A 27,780-nucleotide genomic window follows, 5' to 3' on the forward strand; every position below is an offset into this window, starting at 1 on the left:
TGAGAGGAAATACAAAGAAAATCAATTCTTTCATGTGTAATGATTTAAATTCATGTGTAATGATTTAAAAATATTCTGAGTACACATTTATCTAAGAATGTGTTGCCTTTCTTTTTCCTTTCAAAGACACTAACTCCAGCTTCTTTTTTGGTCATGTGTTCAAAAATATTCAAGAAATACACATATATAAAAACAGTTCATTGTTTATAAATAATACACTTGACATTTATATCATATATATAAGATATGCACAGAAAAAATTGAAGTGTAAAAGGATGAGAAAAGTAAAAAATATTTTTAAAGTTACTTTTTATTTATTGGTACCATTTTGTTAATGGTTTTATTTTCTATTTATTAATGGTAGCAAAATAGTTTTTAGAACCTACTTAAATATTATTAATGTTTTGGATTCTTAATTTTTAAACGTCTTGCTAATTGTGTGATGGCTGCTATCTGAAAGCACAGATATATATATATATATATATCTTTAAATGAAATTCATTCTCAACCATAATGACTTTAAATCCATATGCTAAATAGTTTTGTTTGATTATCTGGACTTCTTGTCTCATATGGGATTAAATATTCATCGTTTTTAGCTCCCAACTTGGTTGATGAGAGTTTCTATGGGGCACAGGAGAGCCATTGTTTCCCTTTTCCTTTGTCATCATTATTAGCATCACCTTAGTGATCTCTTTGCAGCCATTTTTATATGCCACTTAAGCATTTTATGAGATTTAATTTAGTAATGCCAGATAGTATAATCTGTAATCCACGTAACCAGGCAAACACACATGACAATATGTGCTACTCTGCTGATAACCAGCGGCCAAGGGATTGCCAAGCCCCCAGCACACCTTTTCCTCAGAATCTCTCAGGGACCATCTGTGATACGGCACCTTTTGTCATTCAGACCCAGAACAATGGTGTTAAGACACAGGGGAAAGACCTATACAGTGTACTCTTTACCACTGTTCAGTGAAAAATCAATATAAACAGAAGCTCAATAGTTTCTTCCTCTACCACCAAAAGACCGCCCTGCTTATCCACGAGGGTGTGAATAGCCCAATTTAGAACCCTTTTGATAAGAGCAAAAGAGCTTCCAGAGGCAAAAGGCTGGGTTGACTTTGTTTCAGGAATGTAGACAACTTTATTGGACATCATGATATGGGACTGTGACTGAGGAAAGGGTAGTAGTGTAGAAACATTAGTCATGAAAGAGAGAAAAATGAGGGTACCATATTGGTTGGGAGTTGGGTGAGTGAAGGGAAGGGCTTTCAGAGTGTGAAAAAGATCTAACAGATGATTGTTGAAGGGAAAACACAGCAGGAAAAGTCATGAAAAGTAGGAGGCAAAGTTCCCAGGGCCTAAATCATGTGAGCATCAAGAATTCAGGCATGCCTGTGCATATCTGAAGGACCAAGCGGTCTCAGGAAAGACACAGCAGCTAGAAACATGAAGGGCGAGAGCTGCAGCCCAGAAACAGACCACAGCAATGATACAGAGGACACTCCTTGACATGCCAGACCTGGCTCCTAATGGCAAGAGAAAGGCAAGGATGAGTGAGCTTCCTTGGAGCTCTACATTCAGTGTGAGTCAGGGCATGGTGCTATATTTAAGAATGTCCTTAGTAGAATGAGCCTGGTGAATGGGAACTAGGGGATCATGAAGAAATGGGAAATAAAATGCAGAGAAACCAAGAACTCAGCTCAGTTCAATGACCTAGTAACAAAAGTATGAGGGTATTATCCATCCCTTTCAGTGAGCAGAACGGAAAGGCAGCTAGGACCACAATGATGTCATCACCAGTGTGGAAAGTGCATGGAAATGCCAACTCAGGGGGTGGAAGTTGGCATGGAGTGCTGGGGAAAGCAGAAAAGCCAGACCCCTCCCGGAAACGGAAGAAGAAGAGTGCCGTCTTGAGAGGTAGAGGGAAAGCGCCATCTTGAGAGGTGGAAAGACACAGAAACGCCCCCTCACCCGCCCCCTTGCCCGACACACACACAAGGAAGGTTCACTGAGAAGCTTGGGATTCCAGTGGTTCTTCTGCTGTGTGCCAAACCATAGATGCATGTTTTATTACTGTTATTTATCATGATCCCATTGCACCTCAGGCTGTTGTGATTCAGGAAACTTCCAGAGTAAAAGTATTCTGTTGGGGAGGTTGCTGTGGTTACTCTGGAAGATAGGCTAGTGGACAAGCTTAATAAATAGGTAAGTGGCTCTCCTTTCCTTTATTAATTTAAATTTTATGAGAACAAATAGCACCTGCAGTCCACACTCAGTTTCAAAACCTTGATTAATGGTTAGAAGAATATACCTTAGGTCCAACAGATATAAGATCAAACCTATTCACTAACCCTAAGACTGTGGCCAAGGTAACTTCTCTAATCCTTAATTTCTTCAACAGTAGAAAGGAAATCATAACATTATATACCTCTTAGAATAATTGGGAGTAATAAAAGATAATATGCCTCCAGAATACCTACTATATCAGCCCTTTGAAGCACGCAGAGAGCTGGTAATTAAAAGAGAGCAGCCCAGGCCTGGGGCTGCAGCTCGCACCTATAATTTCAGCACTTTGAGAGGCCAAAGTGGGTGAATCACTTGAGACTAAGAGTTCGAGACCAGTTTGGACAACATGGCAAAAGCCCTTCTGTTCAAAAATTACAAAAGTTAGGCAGGCTTGGTGGCATGCACCTGTGGTCCAGCTACTTGGGAGGCTGAGGTGGGAGGATTGCTTGAACCCAGGAGGTGGAGGCTGCAGTGAGCCGGGAGCATGCCACTGCACTCCAACCTGGGTGACAGAGAGAGACTTTATCTCAAAAAACAAATCAAACTTTAAAAAATAAAAGGGAGCAGCTTAAATAAGGAGCAAATTTCCAAATATTGCCAATCAGATTCTATTCAGAGTTAATAAAGGCAACCCCAGAGAGTGAATGAAGCAGACAGAATGAATTAGGAACTTTGGAAGTCTAAGATTGCGTATCTGCTGAACACAACACAAGATCTTCTACTGTGCCTACTAAGCAGTCTATCCTAATCATCTTCAAGGGAGACCTCTAAAATACCTCTCCTCTTTTCAACCCCTGTAACTGAAACATTCACAGATGGCTCTTTTACAAGGACCAGCAGTGCAAAAATGTTCCCTTTTCACCACATCCACACCGACATCTATTGTTTTTTGACTTTTTAATTACAGCCACTCTTGCAGGAGTAAGGACCCTTGTGATTACACTGAGCACAGTGGGGTAATCCAGGATAATCTTCCCATCAAGATACTTTGCTTAGTCACATATGCAGAGTTATTTTCGCCATATAAGATAACATACTTACAAGTTTCAGGGATTAGGATGTGGACATCTTTTGGGAAATGATTATTCTACCTACGACAATGCTATATAAATATTAGCTATTATATCATAGGTTATGATATAATATACAACTTGTCCTAATACTATTCTACACAGAAATACAAGATAAATGTCTTAATAATTAGAAGAAAGTATTTTAAGGAATAGGAAATTGCACAATTTTGCCTTTGTGGCTGCTATACTAACTATTAAAGTTACCATATCAGAGAAGAAAGAGAAGAACAACCAAATAAATCAATATGTGTCATCATTTTGGACAACTGAATTCTGCCCATGAAAAACAACTATATCCAAGAGGAAAATGGACATCTAGAAAGTAGAAAAATTTTGTTAAATAGAAAATTAGCTCACCAGAGAAAACTTCAAGAAGAAATAGTCATGGCATATTTCTAACCCAGCTCTTCTTATCTTGTTTTTCTGATATCCAGTAAAATAATATATCATGGCACTTTCACGCAGGTCTTTCTTTCTAAATAATTATTAATTAATATTCATATTAAAAATGTAAAGCCAATAAAAATTATTTCAGAAGTCTTAAGATCAACAATTAATTCTTATTAGTAAATCATATCAGCTCTGTTTATAATGGTATTGATTTGCCACTCTTACCAATGGTAGCTACTGATGTTTTGGCAGAAAAAAGAAATGGTTCAGAGTTTTTGAAGTAAAAGGTAAGTATGGACTAAGAAAACAAATCCCACAGTTGTCTGAAATGAAAACTCCAGTCAAAGAAAAAAAAAAGTAGGCTGGAATGTTCACTTAATACACTTAATATAAATGCTGATGTAATCTCTTGATCAGAAAAAAAACACACAAGAGAAGACTGGCAGATATTTTCTTAAGAAATTGTAACATTTAAAAAACATACTGATAAGGTTTTCAGCTGGAATTAAGTTGTAGCATAAACATGACTTGTTTTTGTTAAACTTGAGTTTTGCTAAGAATAGAGAGACATCCATAATGCTAAAACACTTTATGCTGGAGTGGAGGGGTGATGACTGCTCAAGATTCCAGACGCAAGCCATTCCCTAAGAGCAATGCTCTTACATCCCGTGATTATACAAATCTCCACCAAGACCAATCTTCACCAAGACTTGTGAAGACAGAGACTACTTAATTATAAAAGCCCAAATAAGCTGCAGGTGTTGGTATAATGACCAAATAATTCTGTGGGAATTGGAGACAACAAGCCTCCATGGGGTTGACTCTTTTTTTTTTTTTTTTTTTTTTTGAGGTTGCCATTAATCCTATGAGAGTAACAAATGCATAAGGTGATCATACAGATAAGGAAAATAAAAGCAGTCAACCCATCCTCAACCTTTGGGAAATTTGAACGCACTGCAACAATGGAAACGGCCACACCATGCTTCATGCTATCGGTTTAAGTGAAGAGTGGTTTGTAGAGGTACAGATCACATCTGATAATGTTCACAGGAGAAATAGCCTGGGCCATCCCAACCAAAACTGCTTGTGTATCTACTGAAGATACCTTATAATGAACACCATTACAAGTCTGACCCCAGCCACCACTCTTCTTCAAGAGAAGGTATAATTGATTGAAGGCCTTTTGTGAAAGTGCAGAGATTTCCTAATTAGGCTGCTTATTTTAGCTCAACACCTGAGAAATGACTCTGATCTGAATAAACTGGTAAAAGGAGCCTGCAAGGGAACTGTCAGACAGGACGGTGACCCTGATGACCAGGAAGATGACATCATTCACACTTGCAGTTCAGCTGCCAAATTTGGACATGGAAACTGGAGACAGAAAGGAAACTGGAAGCTGGGTGGAATTACAGCCCTAACTCCCAGGATGACCCAGGTGCCACCTGCTCAGTTCACAACCTGGTTAGCAGCCTGAGGAGAAGGATGCTTCAGTCCTATACAAATCTCCATCAGCTGAATAGATGGAAGCTGCAGCCACAGGCATGGGTAGCTCAGCACTTCTCCTGGGGAAGTTCCTGTGAAGTGCCGTGTTGGGGTAGTGCAGAGCCAAGGTACATCAGATCTCCTCCAGCTGCCTGTGCAAACAGATTGTGGAAGCAGTCCAGATGCGTGGAAGGCTGGGTACGCTTCACACGTAGACCTCTTTGTGTCTTCTCACGGGAGGGAGTGAAAACACTCATGAAGACCCCTTCAGAGAGACAGAGGAAGACTTGGACATTTTAACACTTAATTCTTCATGTCCTATGTTGTGGCAGCTTGTAAATGATCCAAACAGCTCCTTTGAAGTCTGTTTTTAGGCACTATAGCAAATTTAAGAGAAACTGAAAATACTCTGTATGTTAGTTCCAGAGAAGATAAGTGTCCGAGAGAAGAACGGAGGCCATGGTGCCACACCAACCTCTTTTACAGGGTTCCATGCTAAAAACAGAGGGGAAATACTGATGAAAGACATGCCAAGTTGCTTTGGGTTGGGCAGGAGAGAAGAACAGCGAGACCAGCTGGTATCTCTAGAGTAAAGGTATCCTCTAGCTGTACTTAAGAGGAGAACAATGACATCAGCTTCACATTTTGGAAGTGTAACTCAGCAAGTAGTTAATGGGTCCTATTCAAGAGCCTGCCCCAGAAATGGCAACTGAAAATGTGAGAACAGAAATCACCAATCATCTCATTCATTTGGCGACCAGGGTGCCCATGCTGCTGTGCTGAATGCTTTGCAAAGTAGTGACTTTTCCAGCATTTTAGCAGCAAAGTTGAGTCTTGCATTATCTTTTCTGGACAATGATCACCTCCAATTATTTTATTGTGTTAAGAACCCTTGATTTGAGACCTATCTCTCACTTGAGCACCCGAATGAGTAATTAAGGGGGATTTAGTGGACAGACTAATTACAAAGGTGGTGCAGAGTTTAGGGAAACCAGCAACGGGTAGTGCATTACCCCAGGGAAACAGCACAGGGCCATTACCATTCCTGGGCCTGAAGGAGATAGAGAGAGAGTCCTCACCAGAAGCCAGAGGGTCTCCTAATAGGACCTTATCTAAGAACACCACCACCAACCTCTTGGGGGGTGTTTATGGGCATAAATACCCTGATATCACTCTCTCTTCATGCCCTCCTGACTCCCACCTGGGCCTCCTATTAGTCAAACCCAGCGAGAAGGCAGAAGGAGATTAACACATTAATAGAGGCTGTAAAAATAAGCCATTTTAGGTACAGAATGAGATGGGAAAATGTAGAGAGTTGATTCAATGAGCAATATAAAAGATTCAGTCGTCCTCTTTTGCCCCTCAGCATCTACACTTGTTGTTTGGATGAAAATATTGTGATTTCCACACAGGGGACACCCAAAACCCTTTCAGTGGTATCCACTGAGGATGTATTCAGTCATATTCCCATTGAAAACTTAAAACATTATTGTCAGTGTTTTTCCTGTAAGCTATAATGTAGCAGGGGAAAAAGAAACAATATAAAACATAGCTCTACCTTCATAGTTGGTCATGAGACCAAGTTGATCATCATACCTGCCTTCTTTTACCCATCTCATGTTCCCTGACATTCATCTTGGCCTGTGTTCTCTATAAGGGTGTAACTAAACCTTCATTTTTGTGGGATCTGAGTGTTTAGTCATCCTGTGATTATTGGGTTGCTACAGTTATTTTACCATAATTGTTGGGCAAAAGAGACGTACTCAGAGATATTCCAGGGAATCTGCTAAGTCCTAAGCATGGTCCTTCATGCCCCATTGTGTAGTAACACAGGGTGGGTGAAAGAAGGAGACTGACTGAGATCCAGGATAAGGGTGACTTATCGTGATGACTGGATTATTAAGCAGATTCTCTGACGTCAATACTGTCTGGGCATTTATGGGGGATACAAATATCTATATACTCTTTGCCCATTCCAAGAGTTGCCCATCTACTATTTCTCCCAGAACTTCTTGCAACTTTCCAAGTCCTTATTCAGCAGGTCAACTCATCAGCTACCTCCCATGATATTAATATAGATCCATAATTTTAATCATAACTGTTTCCACATAATGTGGACAACTATATATAGTGCATGAAATTAGACCCTCTGGGAGCTTTTCCATCATTATTATCATTCAGGGATCACCCCACATGGGACTATAAGGCAAATTCTATGCAGGTAACAGGCAGCTTCATCTATAAACCTAGCCCACATGGTTTCCTCATCCATTGGCTGGTTTTAAGGAATTTCCATGGGTCATGGGTATGGGTTCCTACACAGCAGTAGGAACAGGTATCCTAGGAGTCTGAGATGCTGGCTTGTAAGTATACTTGTGCCTCCTTATCTGCTCAGGTCCAGCTTTTTATGTTCATTTTTATTTTACAATGAAATGCTACGATTCAGTGGATCAGGTAATACCCAGTTCAAGAGAAGTTGGGATTGCACAGTCATTTAGTATCCCACAATCAGGCATAATCTGGAGCTGCTTTTCAAAGAAAGAACTGTTGGCTGAAGAGGACATGCCCTTTCTCTAAAATCTAGAACTTGTCTGTGAATATCCTCATGGGGTTTTCCAGAAACTTCTAAGAACCACAGATATTCCCAATACTATTGGATCTGGTGAGACATACGACCCAAGTGTCAGGACAGCTTGCAATACATGGCATGAACCTGCTACATAACCTTCTTGCTCTTGCTACTTTCTGACAAAGAGGCTTAATTAGCATAATGGCACCAAAGGTATTAAGAAAGAAGTGTTAGTGTCTTTATTATGATTTTGGATTTATCTATTTTACCATTTACTTTTTTCTTTATGTATTTTAAATTACATTTTTGGTACACATAAATATTCACAGTTACAATTTCTTCTTGCTAGACTTACCACTTTATCATGGTAAAATGTTTTTCTAACTAATTATTTTTCTGATAATAGTATAGACTCCTCAGCTTCTATTTTTTGGTTGTTTGTTTTTTTGAAATGGAGTCTTGCTCTGTTGCCCAGGCTGGAGTGCAGTGGGGTGATCTCAGCTCACTACAGCCTCCACCTCCTGGGTTCAAGCAATTCTCCTACCTCAGCCTCCTTGGTAGCTGGGATTACAGGCACGTGTCACCACACCTGGTTAATTTTTTTGTATTTTTAGTAGAGATGGGGTTTCACCACGCTGTCCAGGCTGGTCTTGAGCTCCTGACCTCAAGTGGTCCACCTGCCTCGGCCTCCCAAAGTGCTGGAATTATAGATGTGAGCCATTGCACCTGGCCCCCAGCTTCCTTTTGATTAATGTTTGCACAGTATATCTCTTCCTATCCTTTTATGTTGAAATTTTATGCTCTTGTAAGTATTATATACTTTATTTTGATTTTCTTATGGAGTCTGACAATAGTATTATTTTATTGAGAGTATGGTATGGTTTGAATGCTCCCACGGAAACTGATGTTGAAATTTAACTACCAATGTAATGGTAATGGGAGCTGGATCTTTAAGAGATGATTAGGTCATGAGAATTCTGTATTCATGAGTGGATTAATGCCATTATCATGGGAGTGGGTTTCTGATTACACAAACAAAATAAGAGTTTGGCCTGATTTCTTCTCTCTCTCTGGCATGTGCTGGCTTGCCCTCCTGCCATCTCATGATGGCGCATGAAAGCCCCTGCCAGGTGCCAGAGCTATGCTCTTGGACTTCCCAGACTCTAGAACTGTGAGAAGTAATTTTTTTTCTTCACGAATTACCCAATTGGTGGTATTCTTTTATAGAAGCAGAAAACAAACTAAGACAGAGTATTTAGTTCATTTATATTTTATATAATTATGGATAAGTTTGAATTAACATTGACTCCCTTTTTGTTTGTTTTCTATTTGATCTACTGAAGTTCTCCTTTTTTCTTATCATTTTTGGAAGTAATCAATGACTTATTTAATTTTTTCTTCTATTATTAGTTTTAAATTATTTTATTGTTCCCTTAGTGATTATACTAGCCATTCTTGACTTCTTATAGTACTAATATAAATGATTGCTTTTACCAGCTTACTTACATTGCCAGAAATCTTTACATTCCATTTACTCACAGTCACTGCTGCATTATTATTGTCATACATTTTCAGTTCTGCATATAACTTAAACTCCACCAGACATTAAAATTATTGTTTTGTGCAGTCAGCATTTGTTGAAATTTCCATATATTTTCTTATTATACTATTCGTTATTTCCTCCAACATTTCCATGTTTCCATCTGGAATCATTTTCCTTAGGTCTGAAGGGTTGGGCTCAATGTTATTTAGCTTTTTATTTAGTGTAGTTTGTTTTTAATTAATTCTTTCACTCTGCCTTTGTTTGAAAACATGCATGTTTCTGCATTTTTGAAGGATGTATTTATTGGATATAGAATTGTAGATTGGCAGTTGTTTTCTTTCAACCACTGAAAAGTATTCAGTTGCCTTCTAGCTTTTGTCACTTCAGATGAGATATACCTCTCAGTTTTACTTACCATTGTTTCTTTAAAAGTAATAGAAGCCCCTCCCCGCACCACTAGCTGCTTTAAAGATTTTAAGTTTTGATTTTAAGCAATTGACCATTTGCCTCTTTGTGTTTATCCTGTTTGAGATTTGCTACATTTTTCCATTTCAAAATATCCACCTAATTTCTCTTTATGGATTTGAATTACCTATTAAAATTATCCATGCTTTCATCTACTTTGTTCTTCTTGTTCTATTTACTTGAGCAGAATAATCATAGTTTTACTAAAGCCCTGGTTTGGTAACCCCAATCTATTGATAATCTGTTGGTCTGCCTCTATTTCATGATTTTTCTGTTGCTTATTAGTCATATTGCTTCCTTACATGACCAATAATTTAAAAAATGTTTTCCAGATAGTGTGTACTAAAGAACTGTAGTCACTCTAGAAGATGTTACGTTCCAACAGAAAGTATTCCTCCTGTCCTGTTAGGAAGACAAACCAAGGTTTTGATCAATTCAATTTAGTCAGAAATTGAGCTGGATTGCTGCTGAGTCGCAGTGTAGTGAGAACCAGTTCCTCTCTGGTTTGCCTGTTCCCCTAGAGCATTGACCTGTGGCTTTTTGACTGAAAACCTGAAGAGTCTCTATGTCCTTGGTACCAAAAGATTTGAGACCTAGCTCTGCCCCATACTGGTTCCATCCTAGATCTCTAGCTTTCCTTCCTATGTGTCTTCAAAATCTGACAGAGATCTTGAGAAGAGTGGTTTTGCAGTGAGATCAGTTGCTCACTTTGTTTCCTAAGCACAAGCCTGTGAGAGATTTTACTCTGGCTTTTAGAATCTTTTATCTTAGTTCATCAGTCTTCTACATAGCATCAGAACCCAGCAAAAGCCCATGGGGGACATCCAGTGGCGTATTTATGTCCCTCTGACTTCCCACCCTGTCACACCAGCTCGGCATGGTTGCTACAGTTTTGCTGGTTTTCTTTTCCTCAGTAGAGTCTCTCTGCCTATCTAAGCCCAATCTTTAATCTATGCCCAGAATTAACAAAGTGTCCCTAGGGTAAAACAGAAAAATTGCTGGACATCATAAGTGGCCCTCAGAAATATTTCCCCTCCCCTCACTGGAAAGTAGTATTTTCAATTATCCTTATTTACACAATCCCTGGCATTTTTAAAAACGTGGTTTTTAGAATTTATTCAGGTTTTAATTTTTGGTGAAAGTATTAGCCTGTAACCACCTACCATATGCAGCCTGGAAGCAGCAATCTTACTTAATTGTATAGATGTCTTCATGGTTTAGTCTGGAGTCACTAATATGAAACTTTGTTACTGCTATTATTTCTATTTATCATTTGTCATCTATTTTCAATAGGCATTAAACCAGAACATCTGAACACTGCAATCAAAATTCATCATTATAAGCATTAAATCATTAAGGAACTGCTGCATGAAGGAACAAATCAGTGGAACATAATAGAATTCCAGAAGTAAACCCAAAGAGATATCCACACTTAGTACATAATAAAATTAGCATTTTTAATTTGTAGAAAAAAAATATGCATATAAGTAAATAGTACCGGGGGAACTTAGGATCTCTTTGGGGAAACAAAAAAGTATCATCTGGCCAAGTGTGGTGGCTCATGCCTGTAATCCCAGCACTTTGGGAGGCTGAGGCAGGCAGATCACCTGAGGTCAGGGGTTCGAGACCAGTCTGAACAACATGGCAAAACCTCGTCTCCACTAAAAAATACAAAAATTCGCTGGGTGTAGTGGTGGACGCCTGTAATCCCAGCTGCTTGGCAACCTGAGGCAGGACAGTCTCTTGAACCCAGGAGGCGCAGGTTGCAGTGAGCCGAGATTGCACCGTTGCACTCCAGCCTGGGTGACAAGAGCGAAACTCCGTCTCAAAGAAAAAGAAAAGTATCATCCATGTCTTTTTCTTTGTTATCAAAATACATTCTTGATTGATACAGATCTAAACACAAAAAAAGAAAACAAAACTATAAAATACTCAAAAGAAAGCAGGAGATTTTTTATATATACAATCACTAGAGTGAGAAATGCCTAAGAATAAATCAAAGCCCATATTGAATTAGAAATCATAAAAGAAAATATTGACAAATCTGAAAAATTTTGCCTGGTAAAGCATGATAATCTAAGTCTCAAATGAACAACAAATTAAGAAAAAGTATTTGTAACTCATACCTGGCAAAGAGTTAATTTTCTTGATATACAACAAGTTCCTATAAAGCGGTATGACCAAGATCAACAACCAAATGGAAAAAATGGACAAATTATATAATTAGTCACTGCAGATTCTTAAACATATGAAAAGACACTTATCCTCACTCACAATAAGAGGAATGCAAATAAAAATTTCCCTGAGATACCAATTGCAACTATCAGATTCACAAGAATTAGGCAGTTTACTTATAAACAGTGGTGAAGATGTTGAGAAATATGCACTTACCTCACTTCAGCAAGTGCAAAGTGATACACTTTCTATAAGGGACAGTTACCAAGGTCAGTTCCCCATTCAACAAATATTTATTGTCCTGTCACTACGTGATAGAGGCTACGATGTTCTGCGGAACCTTACAGGTGAGCTGAAAACACAACAATTCAATGAGCATCTGTGACAAAAGGTGATAAATTTAAAGTGAGGGCTATTACTGGATACTATGGCAACATCAGGAAAAGCTTTCCAGAAGTATCATTTAAGCTGAATACTGAAAAGAGGGAATTAGTTGGTTATGCAGCTCACTTTCCTACCTTGCTCTGCCCTGCCATGTATCAGAGGGGACTGCATTTCATGGGCCCCTTATCCTCCAGTTTCAGTGCAATTCAGCCAAAGGAAAGCATGGTGGGAGAATGGCTGGTAAGGGGAGGAGAAAAGCTGGATATTTCACTCCCTTATTCCTTTTTGTTTCAAAAGGATCCCAAGCAATGTTTGAATCTCCTCCGTGGTTCCAGAACTCACAGGATAGCCCCTTTCCCACTGGTCCATGGCTCCTGCTCTGATTTTAATATCTGTCTGGTTCCTGGGATCAAATAACATCATCTCTTCCCTACCTCCCTCCAGGAATAAGGGTACCAATGATTTATTGTTCTTGGCAGTCTCTGAGTTACATCAGTTGCTTTGCTTGCCTTCTCAGCTTTTCTATTATCTATGTGACAAGTTCCCTGTATTAAATTTCTTCCTGTCTGAAACTACAGTTGTTTCAAGTTTTTGGAGTAAACTTGAGCAGACTAATATACCAGATAAAAAAGATTAGTGCTCCAAGAAGGAAAAACAGAATGTCCTAAAAGTAACTCTACCTAGAGAAAATATAGTGGAAGGAGGTGAGAGAAAGGGGAAGCAAAACGATTCAAAATCAAGTGTTTTCAGGTGAGTGCATCCATTGATGAGAATTTTTTCAGGAGCATGACCCTAGTAGCAGTGTGTTGAATGGAATAGAAAGGGAAAGACTGGAGGAAGAGGGTCCAGTTGGGAGGCTGCAGTAGCAACGTAGACAAATGATAATGATGCCTGAATGGAGGCAATGCAGTGGAGATGAAAAGTGAATGGATTGTAGGGACATGTAGGAATAAAGATAAGTAGAGTTTAGTCATTATTCAGATGGATGGGTGGATGAATGGAGAAAGAGGGAGACGAAGCAACATTGGTCTTTTCTTCCATTATTTTCTCATCTGGTTGCACAGAGGGTGTTACACTACAGATATTTTTTCAGTACTCTCATTTGGAGGTTCTCTAAGTTATTAAAACCCTGTAATAAAACAGGTGAAACATTAGGATATTTCCATGTCCCTTTTTGATGACTGGGCTCATGAGAAAGAGGCAAGTTACTTAATGTCTAAAAATTCATGTCAAAATTCTGAAGCAGGTTAGTGCCACTGTGCCAAAGACAAATGAAGCCTCTGTTCCATCCATCAATTTATTGAGGTTGGTTATACAAAGGGATCCTTGTATAGTCCAGACATATCCATAATAAGGAAAATGCCTAAGTCGCTACTACAAAGCATTGTTTAAAAAAATTTATTGCTGTGTCTCCAAACCAGCTTCCAATTATTTATGAAATTATTCTAGGAAATTGGAGTAAAATGCGAAAAAAATAAAAGAACAAAAGTAGATAAAAGCCATTCATAGTCCAGTTAAGAAAGGAAGGAAAAGGGGCACTCTAAAGAGAATAGGCTATAAATCTTCGTCAAGGTTCTAGCATGTGAGAGCTGAAGGTCTGTCGTTTAGAATTTGTCTAAACGACAAAGAAGGAAGAACAGGGAGGAGCAGGCGAAAACCACAGCAATCCTGATTTTCCACTGTAAATTGTCAAGAATTCTTTATCATCCTGAAGGCCCATAAGAATCTAGTCCACCTCCTGTAGTGACGGTGCAGTGGAGCACTCAAGAACACAACTGTGGGGTCACGTGCCTGAGTCCAAATCCTGGCTTTCCAGTTTGGTGGCAACATCACTGTCACTACTAATCAGCGTAGTTACTTAATGTCTCTGTGCCTCAGTATGCTCCTCTATAAAACAGAAGATTAACAACAATATTAGAAAAATTTTCTAATTACAATAACATCAAAAATAATAAAATAGGAATAAACTTAACCAAGGAGATAAAAGACTAGGACACTGGACTCTACAAAATATTGGTGAGGGCCGGGCACAGTAGCTCACGCCTGTGATCCTAGCACTTTGGAAGGCCAAAGTGGGAAGATTGCTTGAGGCCAGAAGTTCAAGACCAGCCTGGGCAACATAGTGAGATCCCATCTCTATAAAAAATAAAATCATTTTTTAAAAATGCTGAAAGAAATTAAAGACACGAACAGATTGGAAAGATATCCATATTCATGGACTGGAAGGTTTAACATTGTTAAAATCTCCATACCACCCAAAGCAATCTACAGATTCAGTGCAAACCTTAACAAAATCCCAATAGCCTTTGTTTTTTGCAAAATTAGAAAAATTCATTCTAAAATTCATATGGAATCTCAAGAGACTTTGAGTAGCCAAAACAATGTTGAGAAAGAACAATACTGGCAATCTCATACTTCCTGATTTCAAATTTTACCACAAAGCTACAGTAATAAAAACAGTGTGTCACTGGCATAAAGATAGATGTATAGACCAATGGAATGGAATAGAGGGCCTGGAAATAAAACTTTGCCTATTGGGTTGAATGATTTTTGACAAGGATGCCAAGGCCATTCAGTAAAGGACAGTCTCTCTAGCAATTAATATCAGAAAAACTCGATATCCATGTGCAAAAGAATGAAGGAAGACCCTTACCTTACACCAAATGCAAAAATTAACTCAAATGCACGAAAGACCTAAATATAAGAGATGGGCTGCATACAGTGGCTCATACCTATAATCCCAGCACTTTGGGAAGCCAAGGTGAGAGGATCCCTTGAGCCCAGGAGTTGGAGACCAGCCTAGGCAACATAGTGGGACCCTGTCTCCACAAAACATACAAAAATAAGCCAGGTGTAGTGCACCTACAGTCCCAGCTACTCAGGAGGCTGAGGTGGGAGGATTGCTTGAGTTCAGGAGGTTGATGCTACAGTGAGCCATCATCATGCCACTGCACTCCAGTCTGGGTGAGAGAGTGAGATCCTGTCTCTTAACAAATAAGTAAACGTAAGACATAAAGCTCTAAAACTCTTAGAAGAACAGCAAGACTAAAAGCATGTGAAGCTCTTAGAACCTGGAACTGAGTAAAATCCCTGCCTCAGTCATACATGGATGGCTCCATGGGGCAAAGAATGGGCTGCTTACTTTACCTACAGGTGCAGCAGATAGAGGGCGTATTCCCTACACCTAGTGAAAGCAAGACCAAATTATCAGGGGGAAAAAAATGTACAAGTCTAAAGACAGAAGGACCACTAAAATCACAAACTCTTAAGAATTGAATCAAATCTTGTAGTTCATGCTGCCAGTGGGGGAAGACCCTGAACATCTGAAACATTCCAGTGAAGGGAAGCCTGCTACCTCACAGCACAATCCACTGACTGTTTCAAACTCTAGCTCCTTGCCTGTTTCCTCAGAGTTAATCTGCTTCTTTCCAGCAGCTTCTATTGGATCTACTGCCACTCTCTTTCAAGACAGTCTTGAACTGTATTTGGAGATAACTATAATGAACCTTTTGGCAGATGTTTTCCTGCTCACAGCCAGCAAAAGGTGGGCTCAGCTGGAAGCAGATCAGGACTGTGTGATGCAGCTGTTAAGGAAGACGCTAACTCGCAGTGGGCCTGCTTTGTTGATGGCACAAGGGAGGTAACAGTCCTCCCATGTTCTGTGTATTTCAGAAAATCCGCTGAGCTTTGTGTGAATCAGTGAATTCCTGATGAATAAGTGACTGAATGAAGGACAGCTAGCATGAGGGGTCTAGAAACATATCATACAAGAAACAAGCAGTCGTGTTCATATTCCAAGTGTTGAAGAGAATACTAAATAAACCGATTCTTAATATCTATGTCTAAGCTTCCAGAGGACTGTTGCTGGGAAGAAGGAGCCTTTTCTTTTTAAACTTATTAATTCAATTCTACTGCTGTAAGGGACATGCAATGGCCAGAAGAAAGATTGTTCTTACATAATATATATATATAGCTATATATATATAGCTTTAGAGGTGAGAACTAAGACAAATGAAATGTGTGGAGCTTACAGTGATACTGACGTAGGCTCAAATTAAGGAAAATCTACTTTAAAATTAGAACCAACAAAGAACAACTCTTCCCGGAGATCTGAGCTCTCCCTCAATCACAGTGCTGTAGGAATGCTCTCCAAGGACACCTGTGTTAGGTGAGAAGAACCCCCGTGTGGTATCCAAAGCTGAGATCCTATGACTTCTGTGATTTCTCAAGGCAGCTTCTTCAGTTCTGCCAGCTTTGTGAGATATTATACCCTGATGAAACTCCTGTTCCTCATAGATTCTTCCGGACCCACAACAGAATGGATTTTATCCCCATTTCTTAGGGTTAGAACTGACTGGCCAAAGTGAAACTTTCTCCAGCGCTCATCTACTCTTACTGATTTATATTTTTGCTTAGAGGTTTTTAACCACACAGAGTATCTACACCCTAGACATTATAGAGACTTCCAGACCCTGGAATGTGAGCGAGAGATGGATAATCTCGCCAAAAGTTTCCTTAGACATGTGTGGATCATATTAAATAATGTTGTGGCACTAATACACATGGAATCTCCAAACACATAGATGGCATGTGTCCTGTCCCTAAATACCACCCCAGTGCCTTCTGGCCATTTTTCTGTTTACTGTACTACAAGATATAAAGGGAGGTGTCACTAACATGCACACACCAGTATCCACAGCCCGTGGGCATCCCAGCACCAAGGAGAAGGTCAATGGCAACAGCTGATTTTTCTAAATGAAAACTAAATAAATACACAAGGCAAGCACAAACATTCATTATCTTCAGGATGTATATGCTTGAAACAGACCTGTTATTCTATCACACCCCATTTGAAAAATGTAAAACAATATAATACATAAATGCCTTTCTGAATTTGGGAAGAGAGAAACTGTATGGTGAGTGGCTTGAAGCCTCTAATGGGGACAGAGATGCTCTGGTGCTATTCTTCTTCCTAGTTTCCCAGCCTGAACTCGCTGGGTGACTTTAGGCAGTGGGTCTGTCCTTCTGTGCCTCTGTTTTCTCGAAAATAAGGCACACATGAATAGCACCTTGTCTCCCATTCTGGGCTTTTGTGAGACTTGACAAAGGTTGTATCTCTTCTCTTAATCCCGCTAGATTACTTCAGTTGGCTTCGTCATGGTCCCTTGCCAGGAATGCACAAAGCCTTTAGACTATCACATCTGACCTCTGCACCGACCATGGAAAATCAATATGACTTTTTGTGCAGGTGTATTTTCACCAATTAAATTTAAAATGAGGTGCTAAACAAGATTCTTGGTGTGCTTGACATCTAAGTCCCAGATTTGGCAAACGATAAGATCCTGCCCTTGGGAGCTAAGGCCTCAGATATAGTATCAGGTTAGTAAAGAAGCAGCTCCAAGGTTAACTCAATTGCTGAGACATTTATGGTACTTCTCTGTTGATTATTTACCTTGGGTGTTATTTTAGTGAGCTGCAATGACCTGAAAAGACAACACTGGGAAACCGATGATTCATCCTTTCGTAAGAACAGGGCACCTTCCCTAGGCAATGCAGTAGATTTTACTAGTGTTCTTCTTGAAGCTCTGTTAGAAAGGGATCTGAGCTTCTTGAGCTATACCATACTTCTGTCAACATTCATGTCAGGAAAAGGGACCGGTAAGACATGCTCAAAGATTCTCTCTTCTGTTACTTTTATTACCAAATTACAATCCATACCAAATAAGCCTCTGGGGATGGGACCCAGGCATCAGGATTTTTTGAAGCTCTCCAGGTGATTTCTTGTCTTACCTTAAATGGAAAAATTAATGCAACAGTCGAAAATCCCCTATTGTCATCCATTCAACAGGCATCTGTCAGATTCCTGCTCTGTATTAGTCATTGAATTAGGTACTGAATAGAACTCGTAGAGAAGAAAATAGACATGGTTCCTGGCTTCTTGACACTTGCACTAGTGGGAGAGATCATTGAGTAAACAAGGAATCAAGAAAATGAATAAATAATTATGAGTTGTGATAATTCTAACAAGTAAGCACACAGTGATATAGAATTACAGAGAAAGAAGGTGGAGATTATATTGGGTGGCGAGGTAAACCTGGAGGACCAAAGGATGGAGAGGTATCTTGGCTGGGAGTTCCAGGGAGGTAGTTCCAGGGAAAAAAGAATGGCATGTGTGGAGGCTCTGAGCCGGGAAAGTTGGACACATCTGGGAATAAAGGAACTTTGTTGCTTGTTACTCAAAATGTGGTCTGTAGAACAGCAGCATCAGGATTCCCTGGGAGCTTTAGAGAATTGCTGAATCCCAGGCCCCACCCCAGACCAAATGAATCAAAATTTGCATTTTAACAAGATCCCCAGGTAACTTGTTTTCATATTAAAGTTGAGGAGCACTGTCAAAAAGCATAGATTCCAACTGTGGGTGCACATTGAAATCACCCGGAGAGCTTCAAAAAATCCTGATGCCTGGGTCCCATCCCCAGAGGCTTATTTGGTATGGAATGTAACTTGGACATCAGGATTTTTGTTAAGCTCCCAAGGGATTCTAAAATGCAGTAAAATTTGAGAATCACTTACCTGAAGAACAGTGCCTGGCAAAGGGTAAACACTTGATGCGTATTTGTGAATCAAATGATGAGTATTTGTGAATCAAATGCCTGACCCTGTAGATTTCCCAGAGATTCCTGCAAACAGGCTGCAGGCAGGCACGAATGCTACCCTCCTCCAAATGAGTGCACTGGAAGGGCTACATTTCCCAGAAAAATGAAGCAAAAGCATGAACCATTCAGAGAAATGAATTCAAGGATCACTATTCCAGGGACCAATTAAATTCTTCTGTCTGTCAGGGAGGCACTAATTTGGGCATTTTTGTGAATTCCCTGGAGTTGGAAGGAGATCTCTCTAGTGACTGGACACAGGTGAGGGAAAGCAACCCTGAGTTGGACTCATGGAAAGATAGCATGATTTTCAGATTTTCGTTCCCAACAACACAGAGCCCACACCAGAGAAAACCCTCTTTAGGACAGTCTGGTGACATTCTTGACTAATGAGCTCAGAACAGAATGTCCCTGCCCTGGCATTATCAGGGAAGACTTGGGGGGTGGGCTGGGGGGTGTGTGAAAGAGTACAGGATGTGATCAAATGGAAGATGTGCATAGCACAGATCTGTGAGGAAGCCTCCTGGGTACTTCCTGCACCTGTGCGTCGCAAGCAATAACAGTCAACAATGCATGCGTACATTGGAGAGTTCAACACAAACACTGTGTCAAGGACCATTAGTGACCATGGGCACAGTCAGCTTCCCATTGCCCAAGAGTGGCCCGAGGAGAACTGAGAAGCGCAGAGCAACCCCTGCAGTCACCACAGGAGGTTGCAAAAGATTTTTAAGAGAATAAGGTTCATTCATTTCCTCCTTGCCAGGGCCCTCAGCTTTTAAGGCCTCTTCAAAATACTGCTATACGAGGTAAGAAACAGTCATGCAAGTTGGGTAATAATGTAAATTGACACTGGAGGAAGGGGCAAGAAGGGAAATTTGGATGACACAAATCAATCTTTAAGGGCTTCCTCAACCTTGTGGGAAAAACAAAAGATTTTTATTTTTCATAATAAAATAAGCAATATCCTGGCCTGGGAGAGATACCATGAACCCCAAAAATAGCTGCATTAACCCTTTCCGGCTCTTCAACACACTACCGACTCAGTAGAATGAACAACTTTCTAGTTGGAACCTGCCCATTCTGAAGTGTAGGCGCTAAACAAAGTTACCATGTTTTAAAGGTCACGAAGATGGCTTGGCTAAATGTGCCTAAGCAGAACTGAAGAATTACATGGGCTGAAGAACGCATAAATATATATCACTTTCTCACGTATAAATGTCTTTGAGAATAAGAATGTCAAAATTCAATGTGAACTGAATAACTGAATATCAAGGAAATAGCATATTCTTTGGGGGTAAATGATTTTCCTCAATAACTTGTATTCAGTGTGCTGCTTCTGTGGGCTTCCTAGAGAGCTGGAAATGCAGTCCCTGCAATGGTTTTGTGCGCATGGTGCCCATCCATGAATACAGCTGTGTAAGTTACAACTCTTGATGAGTTCCACACCTGCACGTGGACTGGATCGAGAGACCAAAGAAAAACACACTAAGATGCTGCCTGGTTCCACATTAAATTCATGACCACAAGCCTCACGTGGACCTGAATACTGCCCATCAGAGTTTCCGTGTGTTCACACCCCACTCTCTCCCACCATCTTTGATGTTTATTTCCCGTCTTCTTTCTTCTAAAACGCCTCATCTCTCTTCCTTATCTCCCTATTTCAATTTTTTTAAGTAGAAATTAAAGAGAAACCCCCCATTCTGCCACCATCACCTTTACCCAATAACTGATATCTGTGCCAATCCATACATTCTGCTTTTTCTCTGTTTTGCCACAGATACGCTGTCATTACTGCTAACCAACAGCAACGATGACACTTAGGCGTTAGATCCCACCCCCTCCTATCATCTCGAGGAGTGAGCCCTCTCTCCTGGATCATTGTCTCTCCTCCCTGTTAGAGAATTCCCATCAATATGTCAACACATTATAAGGCCTCCCATCTTTTTAATCCTCCTTTGCCCTCCTCATCTCTCTCCATAACCACCTAATTTCTCTGCTTCTCTTTAGAGCAAAACTTTTCAAAGGACTTTCAAAAGATTTGTTTATTCACCTTATCTCTACTTTTCCTCTTTATTCCTTTTTGACCCAAATCTAATCAGGTTTTTGTCCCCACCACTCATGTTAACTATGTGTATCAAGGTTACAAGAGACTTCTTCATCACTAAATGTAATGATCAATTCTCAATTTTCATCATGTGCAAACTAGCAAAAGCCAAAACACTATTTGGCTTATTGGACTCTTAGGTCTTCTTCTAGATTCTGGACAACTTCTCCATCTCTTTTGCTGCTTCCTCTTCATCAGCTCTAACTTTCAATTTGCAAATACCCCCACACTCTTCTCTCTCTGCCTACCCTCACCCCTAGGTGATCTCATACAATTTCATGGCTCTAACCATCTCCTCTGAACCTTAACCTGTACATCCTCCTCCTTACTTGACATTTCCACTTGGATGTCAACTGAGCAAATAGAACTTACTGTGTCCAAATCCAGACGCTCAATTTTCCTCTCAAACCTGCTCTTTTCTTTTCCCCAATCCCATTAAACAGCAACTCAATTTTTGCAGTGGCTTGGGCCAAAGACCTTAGAATCATCTTTGGCTCCTCTCTTTCCCTTATTCCCCAACCTCACAACATTTAATTAAGCAGTAAACTTCATGGGCTCTATCTTTAAAATATATTCTGAATGTATCTGATGATTTATTGGCACTTTTACCTTGCTGTCCTATGTCAAGCCATCAACATCTCTCCCCTTGATTATTTTAGTCACATCCAATGTGATCTACTTGCTTCAATATTTGCCCCTTTATTTCTCCATAGGACAATAAGAGTAATCATTTTAAAATATACGTCCCTCCTCTGCTTAAAATCTTCTAGTGGCCAAAGCCTTTTAATGACCAACAAGTTCCCACACAACCTTGGCAGCCATGCCCCACCCTGTACCTGTGTAGCTCCATCCCCTCCCCCACCTACTGCCATGCTTCTATTTTCTCACTCTGCTTCAGCCACAGTGGCCTCCTAGCAACTCCTAGACATGCCAAGCAAGCTCTTACCCTGCCGTTAGCTAAATAGTTTGCTACCTTTTGCCTAGTGGTGTCTTCTCAAGTGCTCCCTGATCAGCAAAACCTTCCCAATCACCTTTTGTAAAATATCAATTTCCACCCAGCATCTCCTTTTCCCTTTATCATGCTTGATTTTATACCCGTAGCACATGTGATCACATGTACTTCCTTACTATCTGCCTCCTTTCATTAGAAATTATCTGTTTAAGAGCAGAGATTTTGATTTGTTCTTGCCATATTTATAGCACCTAGAACAGAATTTGTCATGTAGTACGCACCTCAAAACTTGTCAAATGAGTGAATGAAGAAGTATAGCCAATTTAGTCATTGCAGCAGTGGAAAAAATATCAAACAAGTAAAATCAGTCTTTGCTATCAAAGCAGTTGTGTGCATGAACAAAGATAATTCCACAATACTGACCAAGAATCCCCTGTATGCTAAGCATTGTGTTATGCAATGTAACGAGAAAACAATGGTTGTCTTTTATGGTTTCTTCAAGAAAACTAAACAGCAATAAGGAAGGTAACATGTAAATGGGTGGGGAGAAATCAGATAACACATTCAAGGAAAACATAGCAATTCTCAGCTGATAGGAGTATTATAGCATGAGCATTTATGGAGGTCCTGCTGTGTGCTTTTAGCTAACATTTGTTGTACTCTTGTAATGTGCCAGGCAGGACATGAAGGGCTTCACAGGTATTAACACATACACAGCTTTCAAGAATATTATGAGACACATATTATTTTAAATTCCATTTTATAGAAGACAAAAGTGAAGCACAGAAACTCACGTTAGTGACCCATGATAGCAGAACATTAAAAAAAATGTAATTAGATAAATTCTAAAACCACAAATGTGCAGACTGAAAAGCAGGAAGAAAGTGGACCTATCAATGATCAAAACGCATTTATTTGCTTATCATGTACTCAACATCGGGTACCATACGAAAACAATCCCATATACTAAGAGTATTGCACTTTTGGAGGTGGTCTCCCCTTTTCAGAAGAGTTGCTATCAGGGCATTAGGGCCTTACAACACTGATTCTCAATGTTTAATAAAAATAGGGGTCAACTGGGGATCCAGGTAAAATGCAGATTAGGTCTGAGTAGGACCTGAGATTCTGCATTTGTCACAAACTCCCAGGAGGTGCTTCTGCTAGAGGCCCATGCTTGCTACCCTGAGTAGCAAGAACTCAAACAAATTAGTACCCACATCTGAGTAAAAAAATAGGATGGGTGTGATGTCTCATGCCTATAATCCCAGCACTTGGAGAGGCCAAGGTGGGTGGATCACTTGAGCTCAGGAGTTTGAGACCAGCCTGGACAGCATGGTGAAACCTTGTCTTTACCAAAAATACAAAAATTATCAGGATGTGGAGCCACGTGGCTGTGGTCCCAGCTACTCAGGAGGCTGAGGCAGGAGGATCTCTCAAGCCTGGGAGACAGAGGTTGCAGTGAGTCAAGATTGTGCCACTGCACTCTAGCCTGGATGACAGAATGAGACTTCGTCTCAAAACACACGCACACACACACACACACACACACGTTGACCAGTTTGTAAACGACAAGTAGAGAAGTCACCTCAAATGAGTGAAGTGTGGACTGTTGGGAAAGATAAGTTCTCTCTGTCCATTTTGACCATAAACCAAGGGAAAAGTTAAGATTGTCTGGAAAAACTTTTCAAGTGGACCACTGTGGCCAATTTTTATGTCATTTATAGTTTTCTAACAACAGTAGTCAGAGATGAAATTGGCTTCATCCCCAGGCCTTTAACTTATCTATTGTTCCCACTGGACCAGCAGCTCGCTTTTAAAATACCTTCTTGGTTTATCTTTAACCCAGAAGCATGGTGTTTTCCTGGTCTTTGGCTGGATCCCTGCTTCCTCAGCCTAAACAGAAGTCTACCCTGTGAGAGTCCCCTGCTGTGGGCACTTTTCCTGCTTTCTGCTAAAGGAATTCCAGAGAAACAAAAGCAGGGAGTCCGCTCACCCCTTCCAGCCCCCACCCGGGAGGCATTTTTGCTTTGAGATTCCACCTACAGGCTCCACTGGTGAAGTTTCCCCAGAGCAGAGGGCCTCCACTCTGTTCCTACTTAACAGGCATGGCGAGGTTAGAAAGTTAAGGGAGCCTGCCCTTCATAGAATTTTGCAAAGATTAACTAATGCAGACAACAAGCCTCTGGAAGAGCAGAGAAATGTGAGGTCTACTTTATGGGGAATGCTAACCAAGCCAGGAAGGGGCTTGGTATTTCTATAGACAGGAGGAAGTTTCAAGAGCAATTGGACAGCATCTCAGAATTGTGTGGATGTGTGTGTATAAGAAGTATACATAAAAATCTACATAATATACATTATATATTTATTATATATAATATGTATTTTTACGTACTGTATATAACAGTATATATACATACACATAACAGTGTGTGTATGTCTGCATACATGTGTGTCTGTATATATGTTATGTGTATATGTATGTGTGTGTATATATACTGTTACACACACTGTTGTGGGCTAAACTGTGTCCCTCTAAGATTCATATATTAAAGTTCTAATGCTCAGTACCTCAGAATGTGACTGTATTTGGAGACAGAATCTGTTAAGAGGTAATTAAGGTAAAATGAGGCTATATGTGTGGGTCCAAATCCATGACAATTGGTCTCCTTATACGAACAGGAGATGTAAGACACAGACATACACAAAGGGAAGACCCTGTGAGGACACAGGAGAAGATGGCATCTACAAGCCAAGGAGAGAGGCCCCAGGAAAATCCAAACCTGCCAACACCTTGATCTTGAACTTCCAGCCTCCAGAACTATAAGATAAATTTCTGTTATATAGGACACCCAGTCTGGTATTTTGTTACAGCAGGCCTAGCAGACTCTCTCTCTCTCTCACACACACAAATGCACACACACACACCTACCACCCACGCGGGTTGGCCACTAAGTCTGGAAACACAGACAAACACATTTTAAAATATTTACTGCTTTCCCACTACAAAGCATGTTAAAACGATATTATCTAAGAGTTAAGATTTTATGGCCACCTCTACAGGCATAAACTTCTCAGCCTTCTCCCTGCACAGGGAGAAGGGAGGGTAAAGTAAATATCAAGTCAACTGATAAGGCTGAGAAGGAGCCTAAGAAGGCTACTGCACAGTGCTCAGCCAGATTTGGGGGTGAATGTTCCATTTCTCTGAGAATAGCTTCTTTAGAGTTCCTTTTCCTCAGATGGCATTAGGCTCTCTTCAACCTTGTCCCATGGCGTGGCCACACTCGGCCCCACTTGGCCTTTCACCAGGTGCCCTCCATGTGGCTTTGGACGTCTCCGTGCTCTGTGAATGCCCTTCCCAGACATTCTCCAGCAAGGCCTCAGCTGAGGGGGAGGCAGGGCAGGGCTATGCCTGTCTTGGGTTGGTTAATGATTACCAAGAATCTGGAAATTCTTCTACCATGGTTATGCACAGAAACTGAAATGTCACATTAAAAACAAAACCCCTGAGATAAAAAGAAAGTGGGACTGAGAGGCAAGAGCCCAGTTTGACCAGTGAGGCTCTGGAAAAGCTGTGGTTTTGGGGAACAAGAAAAAGTTCCTGTTTTTTGTGACAGTAGTGATTATAAAAATAACAATGTCACCACTTCGTTCAATGAGGAAGTCCAAAAATAAGTATTTGGGGCAAGCTAACGAAGGACTTTCCATGACATATCTCAGGTCACAGAAAGGAAAGAAAGGGGAACTTCTATATTTAAAGGTCCTATTATGCCAGGAGCTATGTTTCTTTCTTTCTTTTTTTTTTTTAGATGGAGTTTCACTCTTGTTGCCCAGGCTGGAGTGCAATGGTATGATCTCCATTCACTGCAACCTCCACCTCCTGGGTTCAAGCAATTCTCCTGCCTCAGCCTCCAGAGTAGCTGTGATTACAGGCATGTGCCACCATGCCCAGCTAATTTTGTATTTAGAGATGGGGTTTCACCATGTTGGTCAGACTGGTCTCGAACTCCTAACCTCAGGTGATCTGCCTGCCTCGGCCTCCCAAAGTGTTGGGATTACAGGCATAAGCCATGGCTCCTGGCCTGTTTCTATAGCTTATCTCATGTAATTTTGACCATAATCATATAAAGTAGACTTTATTATTCTTATTTTGTACAGGAAGAGCTGAGATGTTAGGTAATACAGACATTGTTGGTTGAATGACCCAGCAGACCTTCCCATCCTTTTCTCTCTGCTGCCTTTCTCAATGGAAGTTGGAGATGGTGCATATTCACCTTCTCTGCCTTCTTTGCAGCTATAGATGGCCTGACTACATGACAAAGTTCTAGCTCATGACATATACATGTATGCAGAAGACTGCCAAATTTACATCTATGGCCTGGACTTCTAGTCTATATCAGAACTTAAGTATCCAACTGCTTACTCAACATCGCTATTTGGGTAGCTACTAAGAATCTCAGCCTAACATATCCTCTTCTGTTCTCCTGTACTTCCTGGCTATAGCTGCCTCTGTTTGTTCTTGTTATGTAAGTAAAGGGCAACCCATTGTTCCAGGTGCACAGGACTGCAAACTCAGCCACCCTTGCCCCTCTTTCTGTCACACTCTACATCAAGAGTTACCAATCTTTTGGCTTCCCTGGGCCACACTGGAAGAAGCATTGCCTTCGGTCACTCATAAATACACTAACAATGGCTGCTGAGTTTTTAAAAATCACAAAAACACCTCATAATATTTTAAGAAAGCTTATTAATTTGTGTTGGGCTGTATTCAAAGTCATCCTGGGCCACATGCAGCCTGTGAGCCACTGTTTGAGACCAAGCAACAGCTTGTCCTATATCATCAATCAATCCTTGGTCTCTGCTAGCTCTACTGCTGCCATACTGGTCCAAGTCATCAGCATTTCTAGCTTAGAAGCCTCCTAATGGGTCTCCACGTTTCCATCCTGCCACTCCCTTCCATGTGGTCTCAACACAGTACCCAAAGTGAGTCTGTTAAATGTAAATCAGATGGTATCCCTTCTCTGCTCACAGGAGTCTCATGGCTTCTTATCTCACTCAAAGCAGAAGCCAAAGTCATTCAGAAGCTCAGAAGGCTCTATAGGACATGGCCCCCTCACTTTCTCCTCCCCTAGGCCCCCCAACTCCCTCTGCTTCAGCTACGCTAATCTCCTTGCATCAGACCTTTGCATTTGATACACTGTCCTCCCAGGAAAATATTTGCCCAATTCATTTGCATGGTTTACTCTTAACACCTTCTTGTCTTTATTTCAATGTCATCTTCTCAGTAACAGCTTTTCATTCTATTAAAAATGCAACCTCTCCCCACTACCACCACCTGGAACAGCCTCCCTTCTTCCTGAATTTATTTTATCTATAGCATCTATCATCATCTACTACTACATATGTCACAATTTATCTTGTTTACTGTCTTTCTGCACTTCCCACTAGAGTGTCACTTTCATTTCAGCAAAGATTTTGTTCTGTTCTGTTAACTGCCAGAGCACTTAGAAAAATACCTGGCCTGTAGTAGCTTCTCAATAAATATTTCACTAATTAATTAATTAGTTCTTTAATGTTAGGGGATTTGAGGGAAATAATTTGGCTTCTTAAATAAGAGACAGGCATCAGAGGAGTCATTCCTGTCTTTAAAAAGGATGAGAATACATGAGCAAAAGTATAGAAGGAAGTCTTATATCAT

This window comes from Piliocolobus tephrosceles, chromosome 5, assembly GCF_002776525.5.
Source record: "Piliocolobus tephrosceles isolate RC106 chromosome 5, ASM277652v3, whole genome shotgun sequence".
Lineage (NCBI taxonomy): Eukaryota > Metazoa > Chordata > Mammalia > Primates > Cercopithecidae > Piliocolobus > Piliocolobus tephrosceles.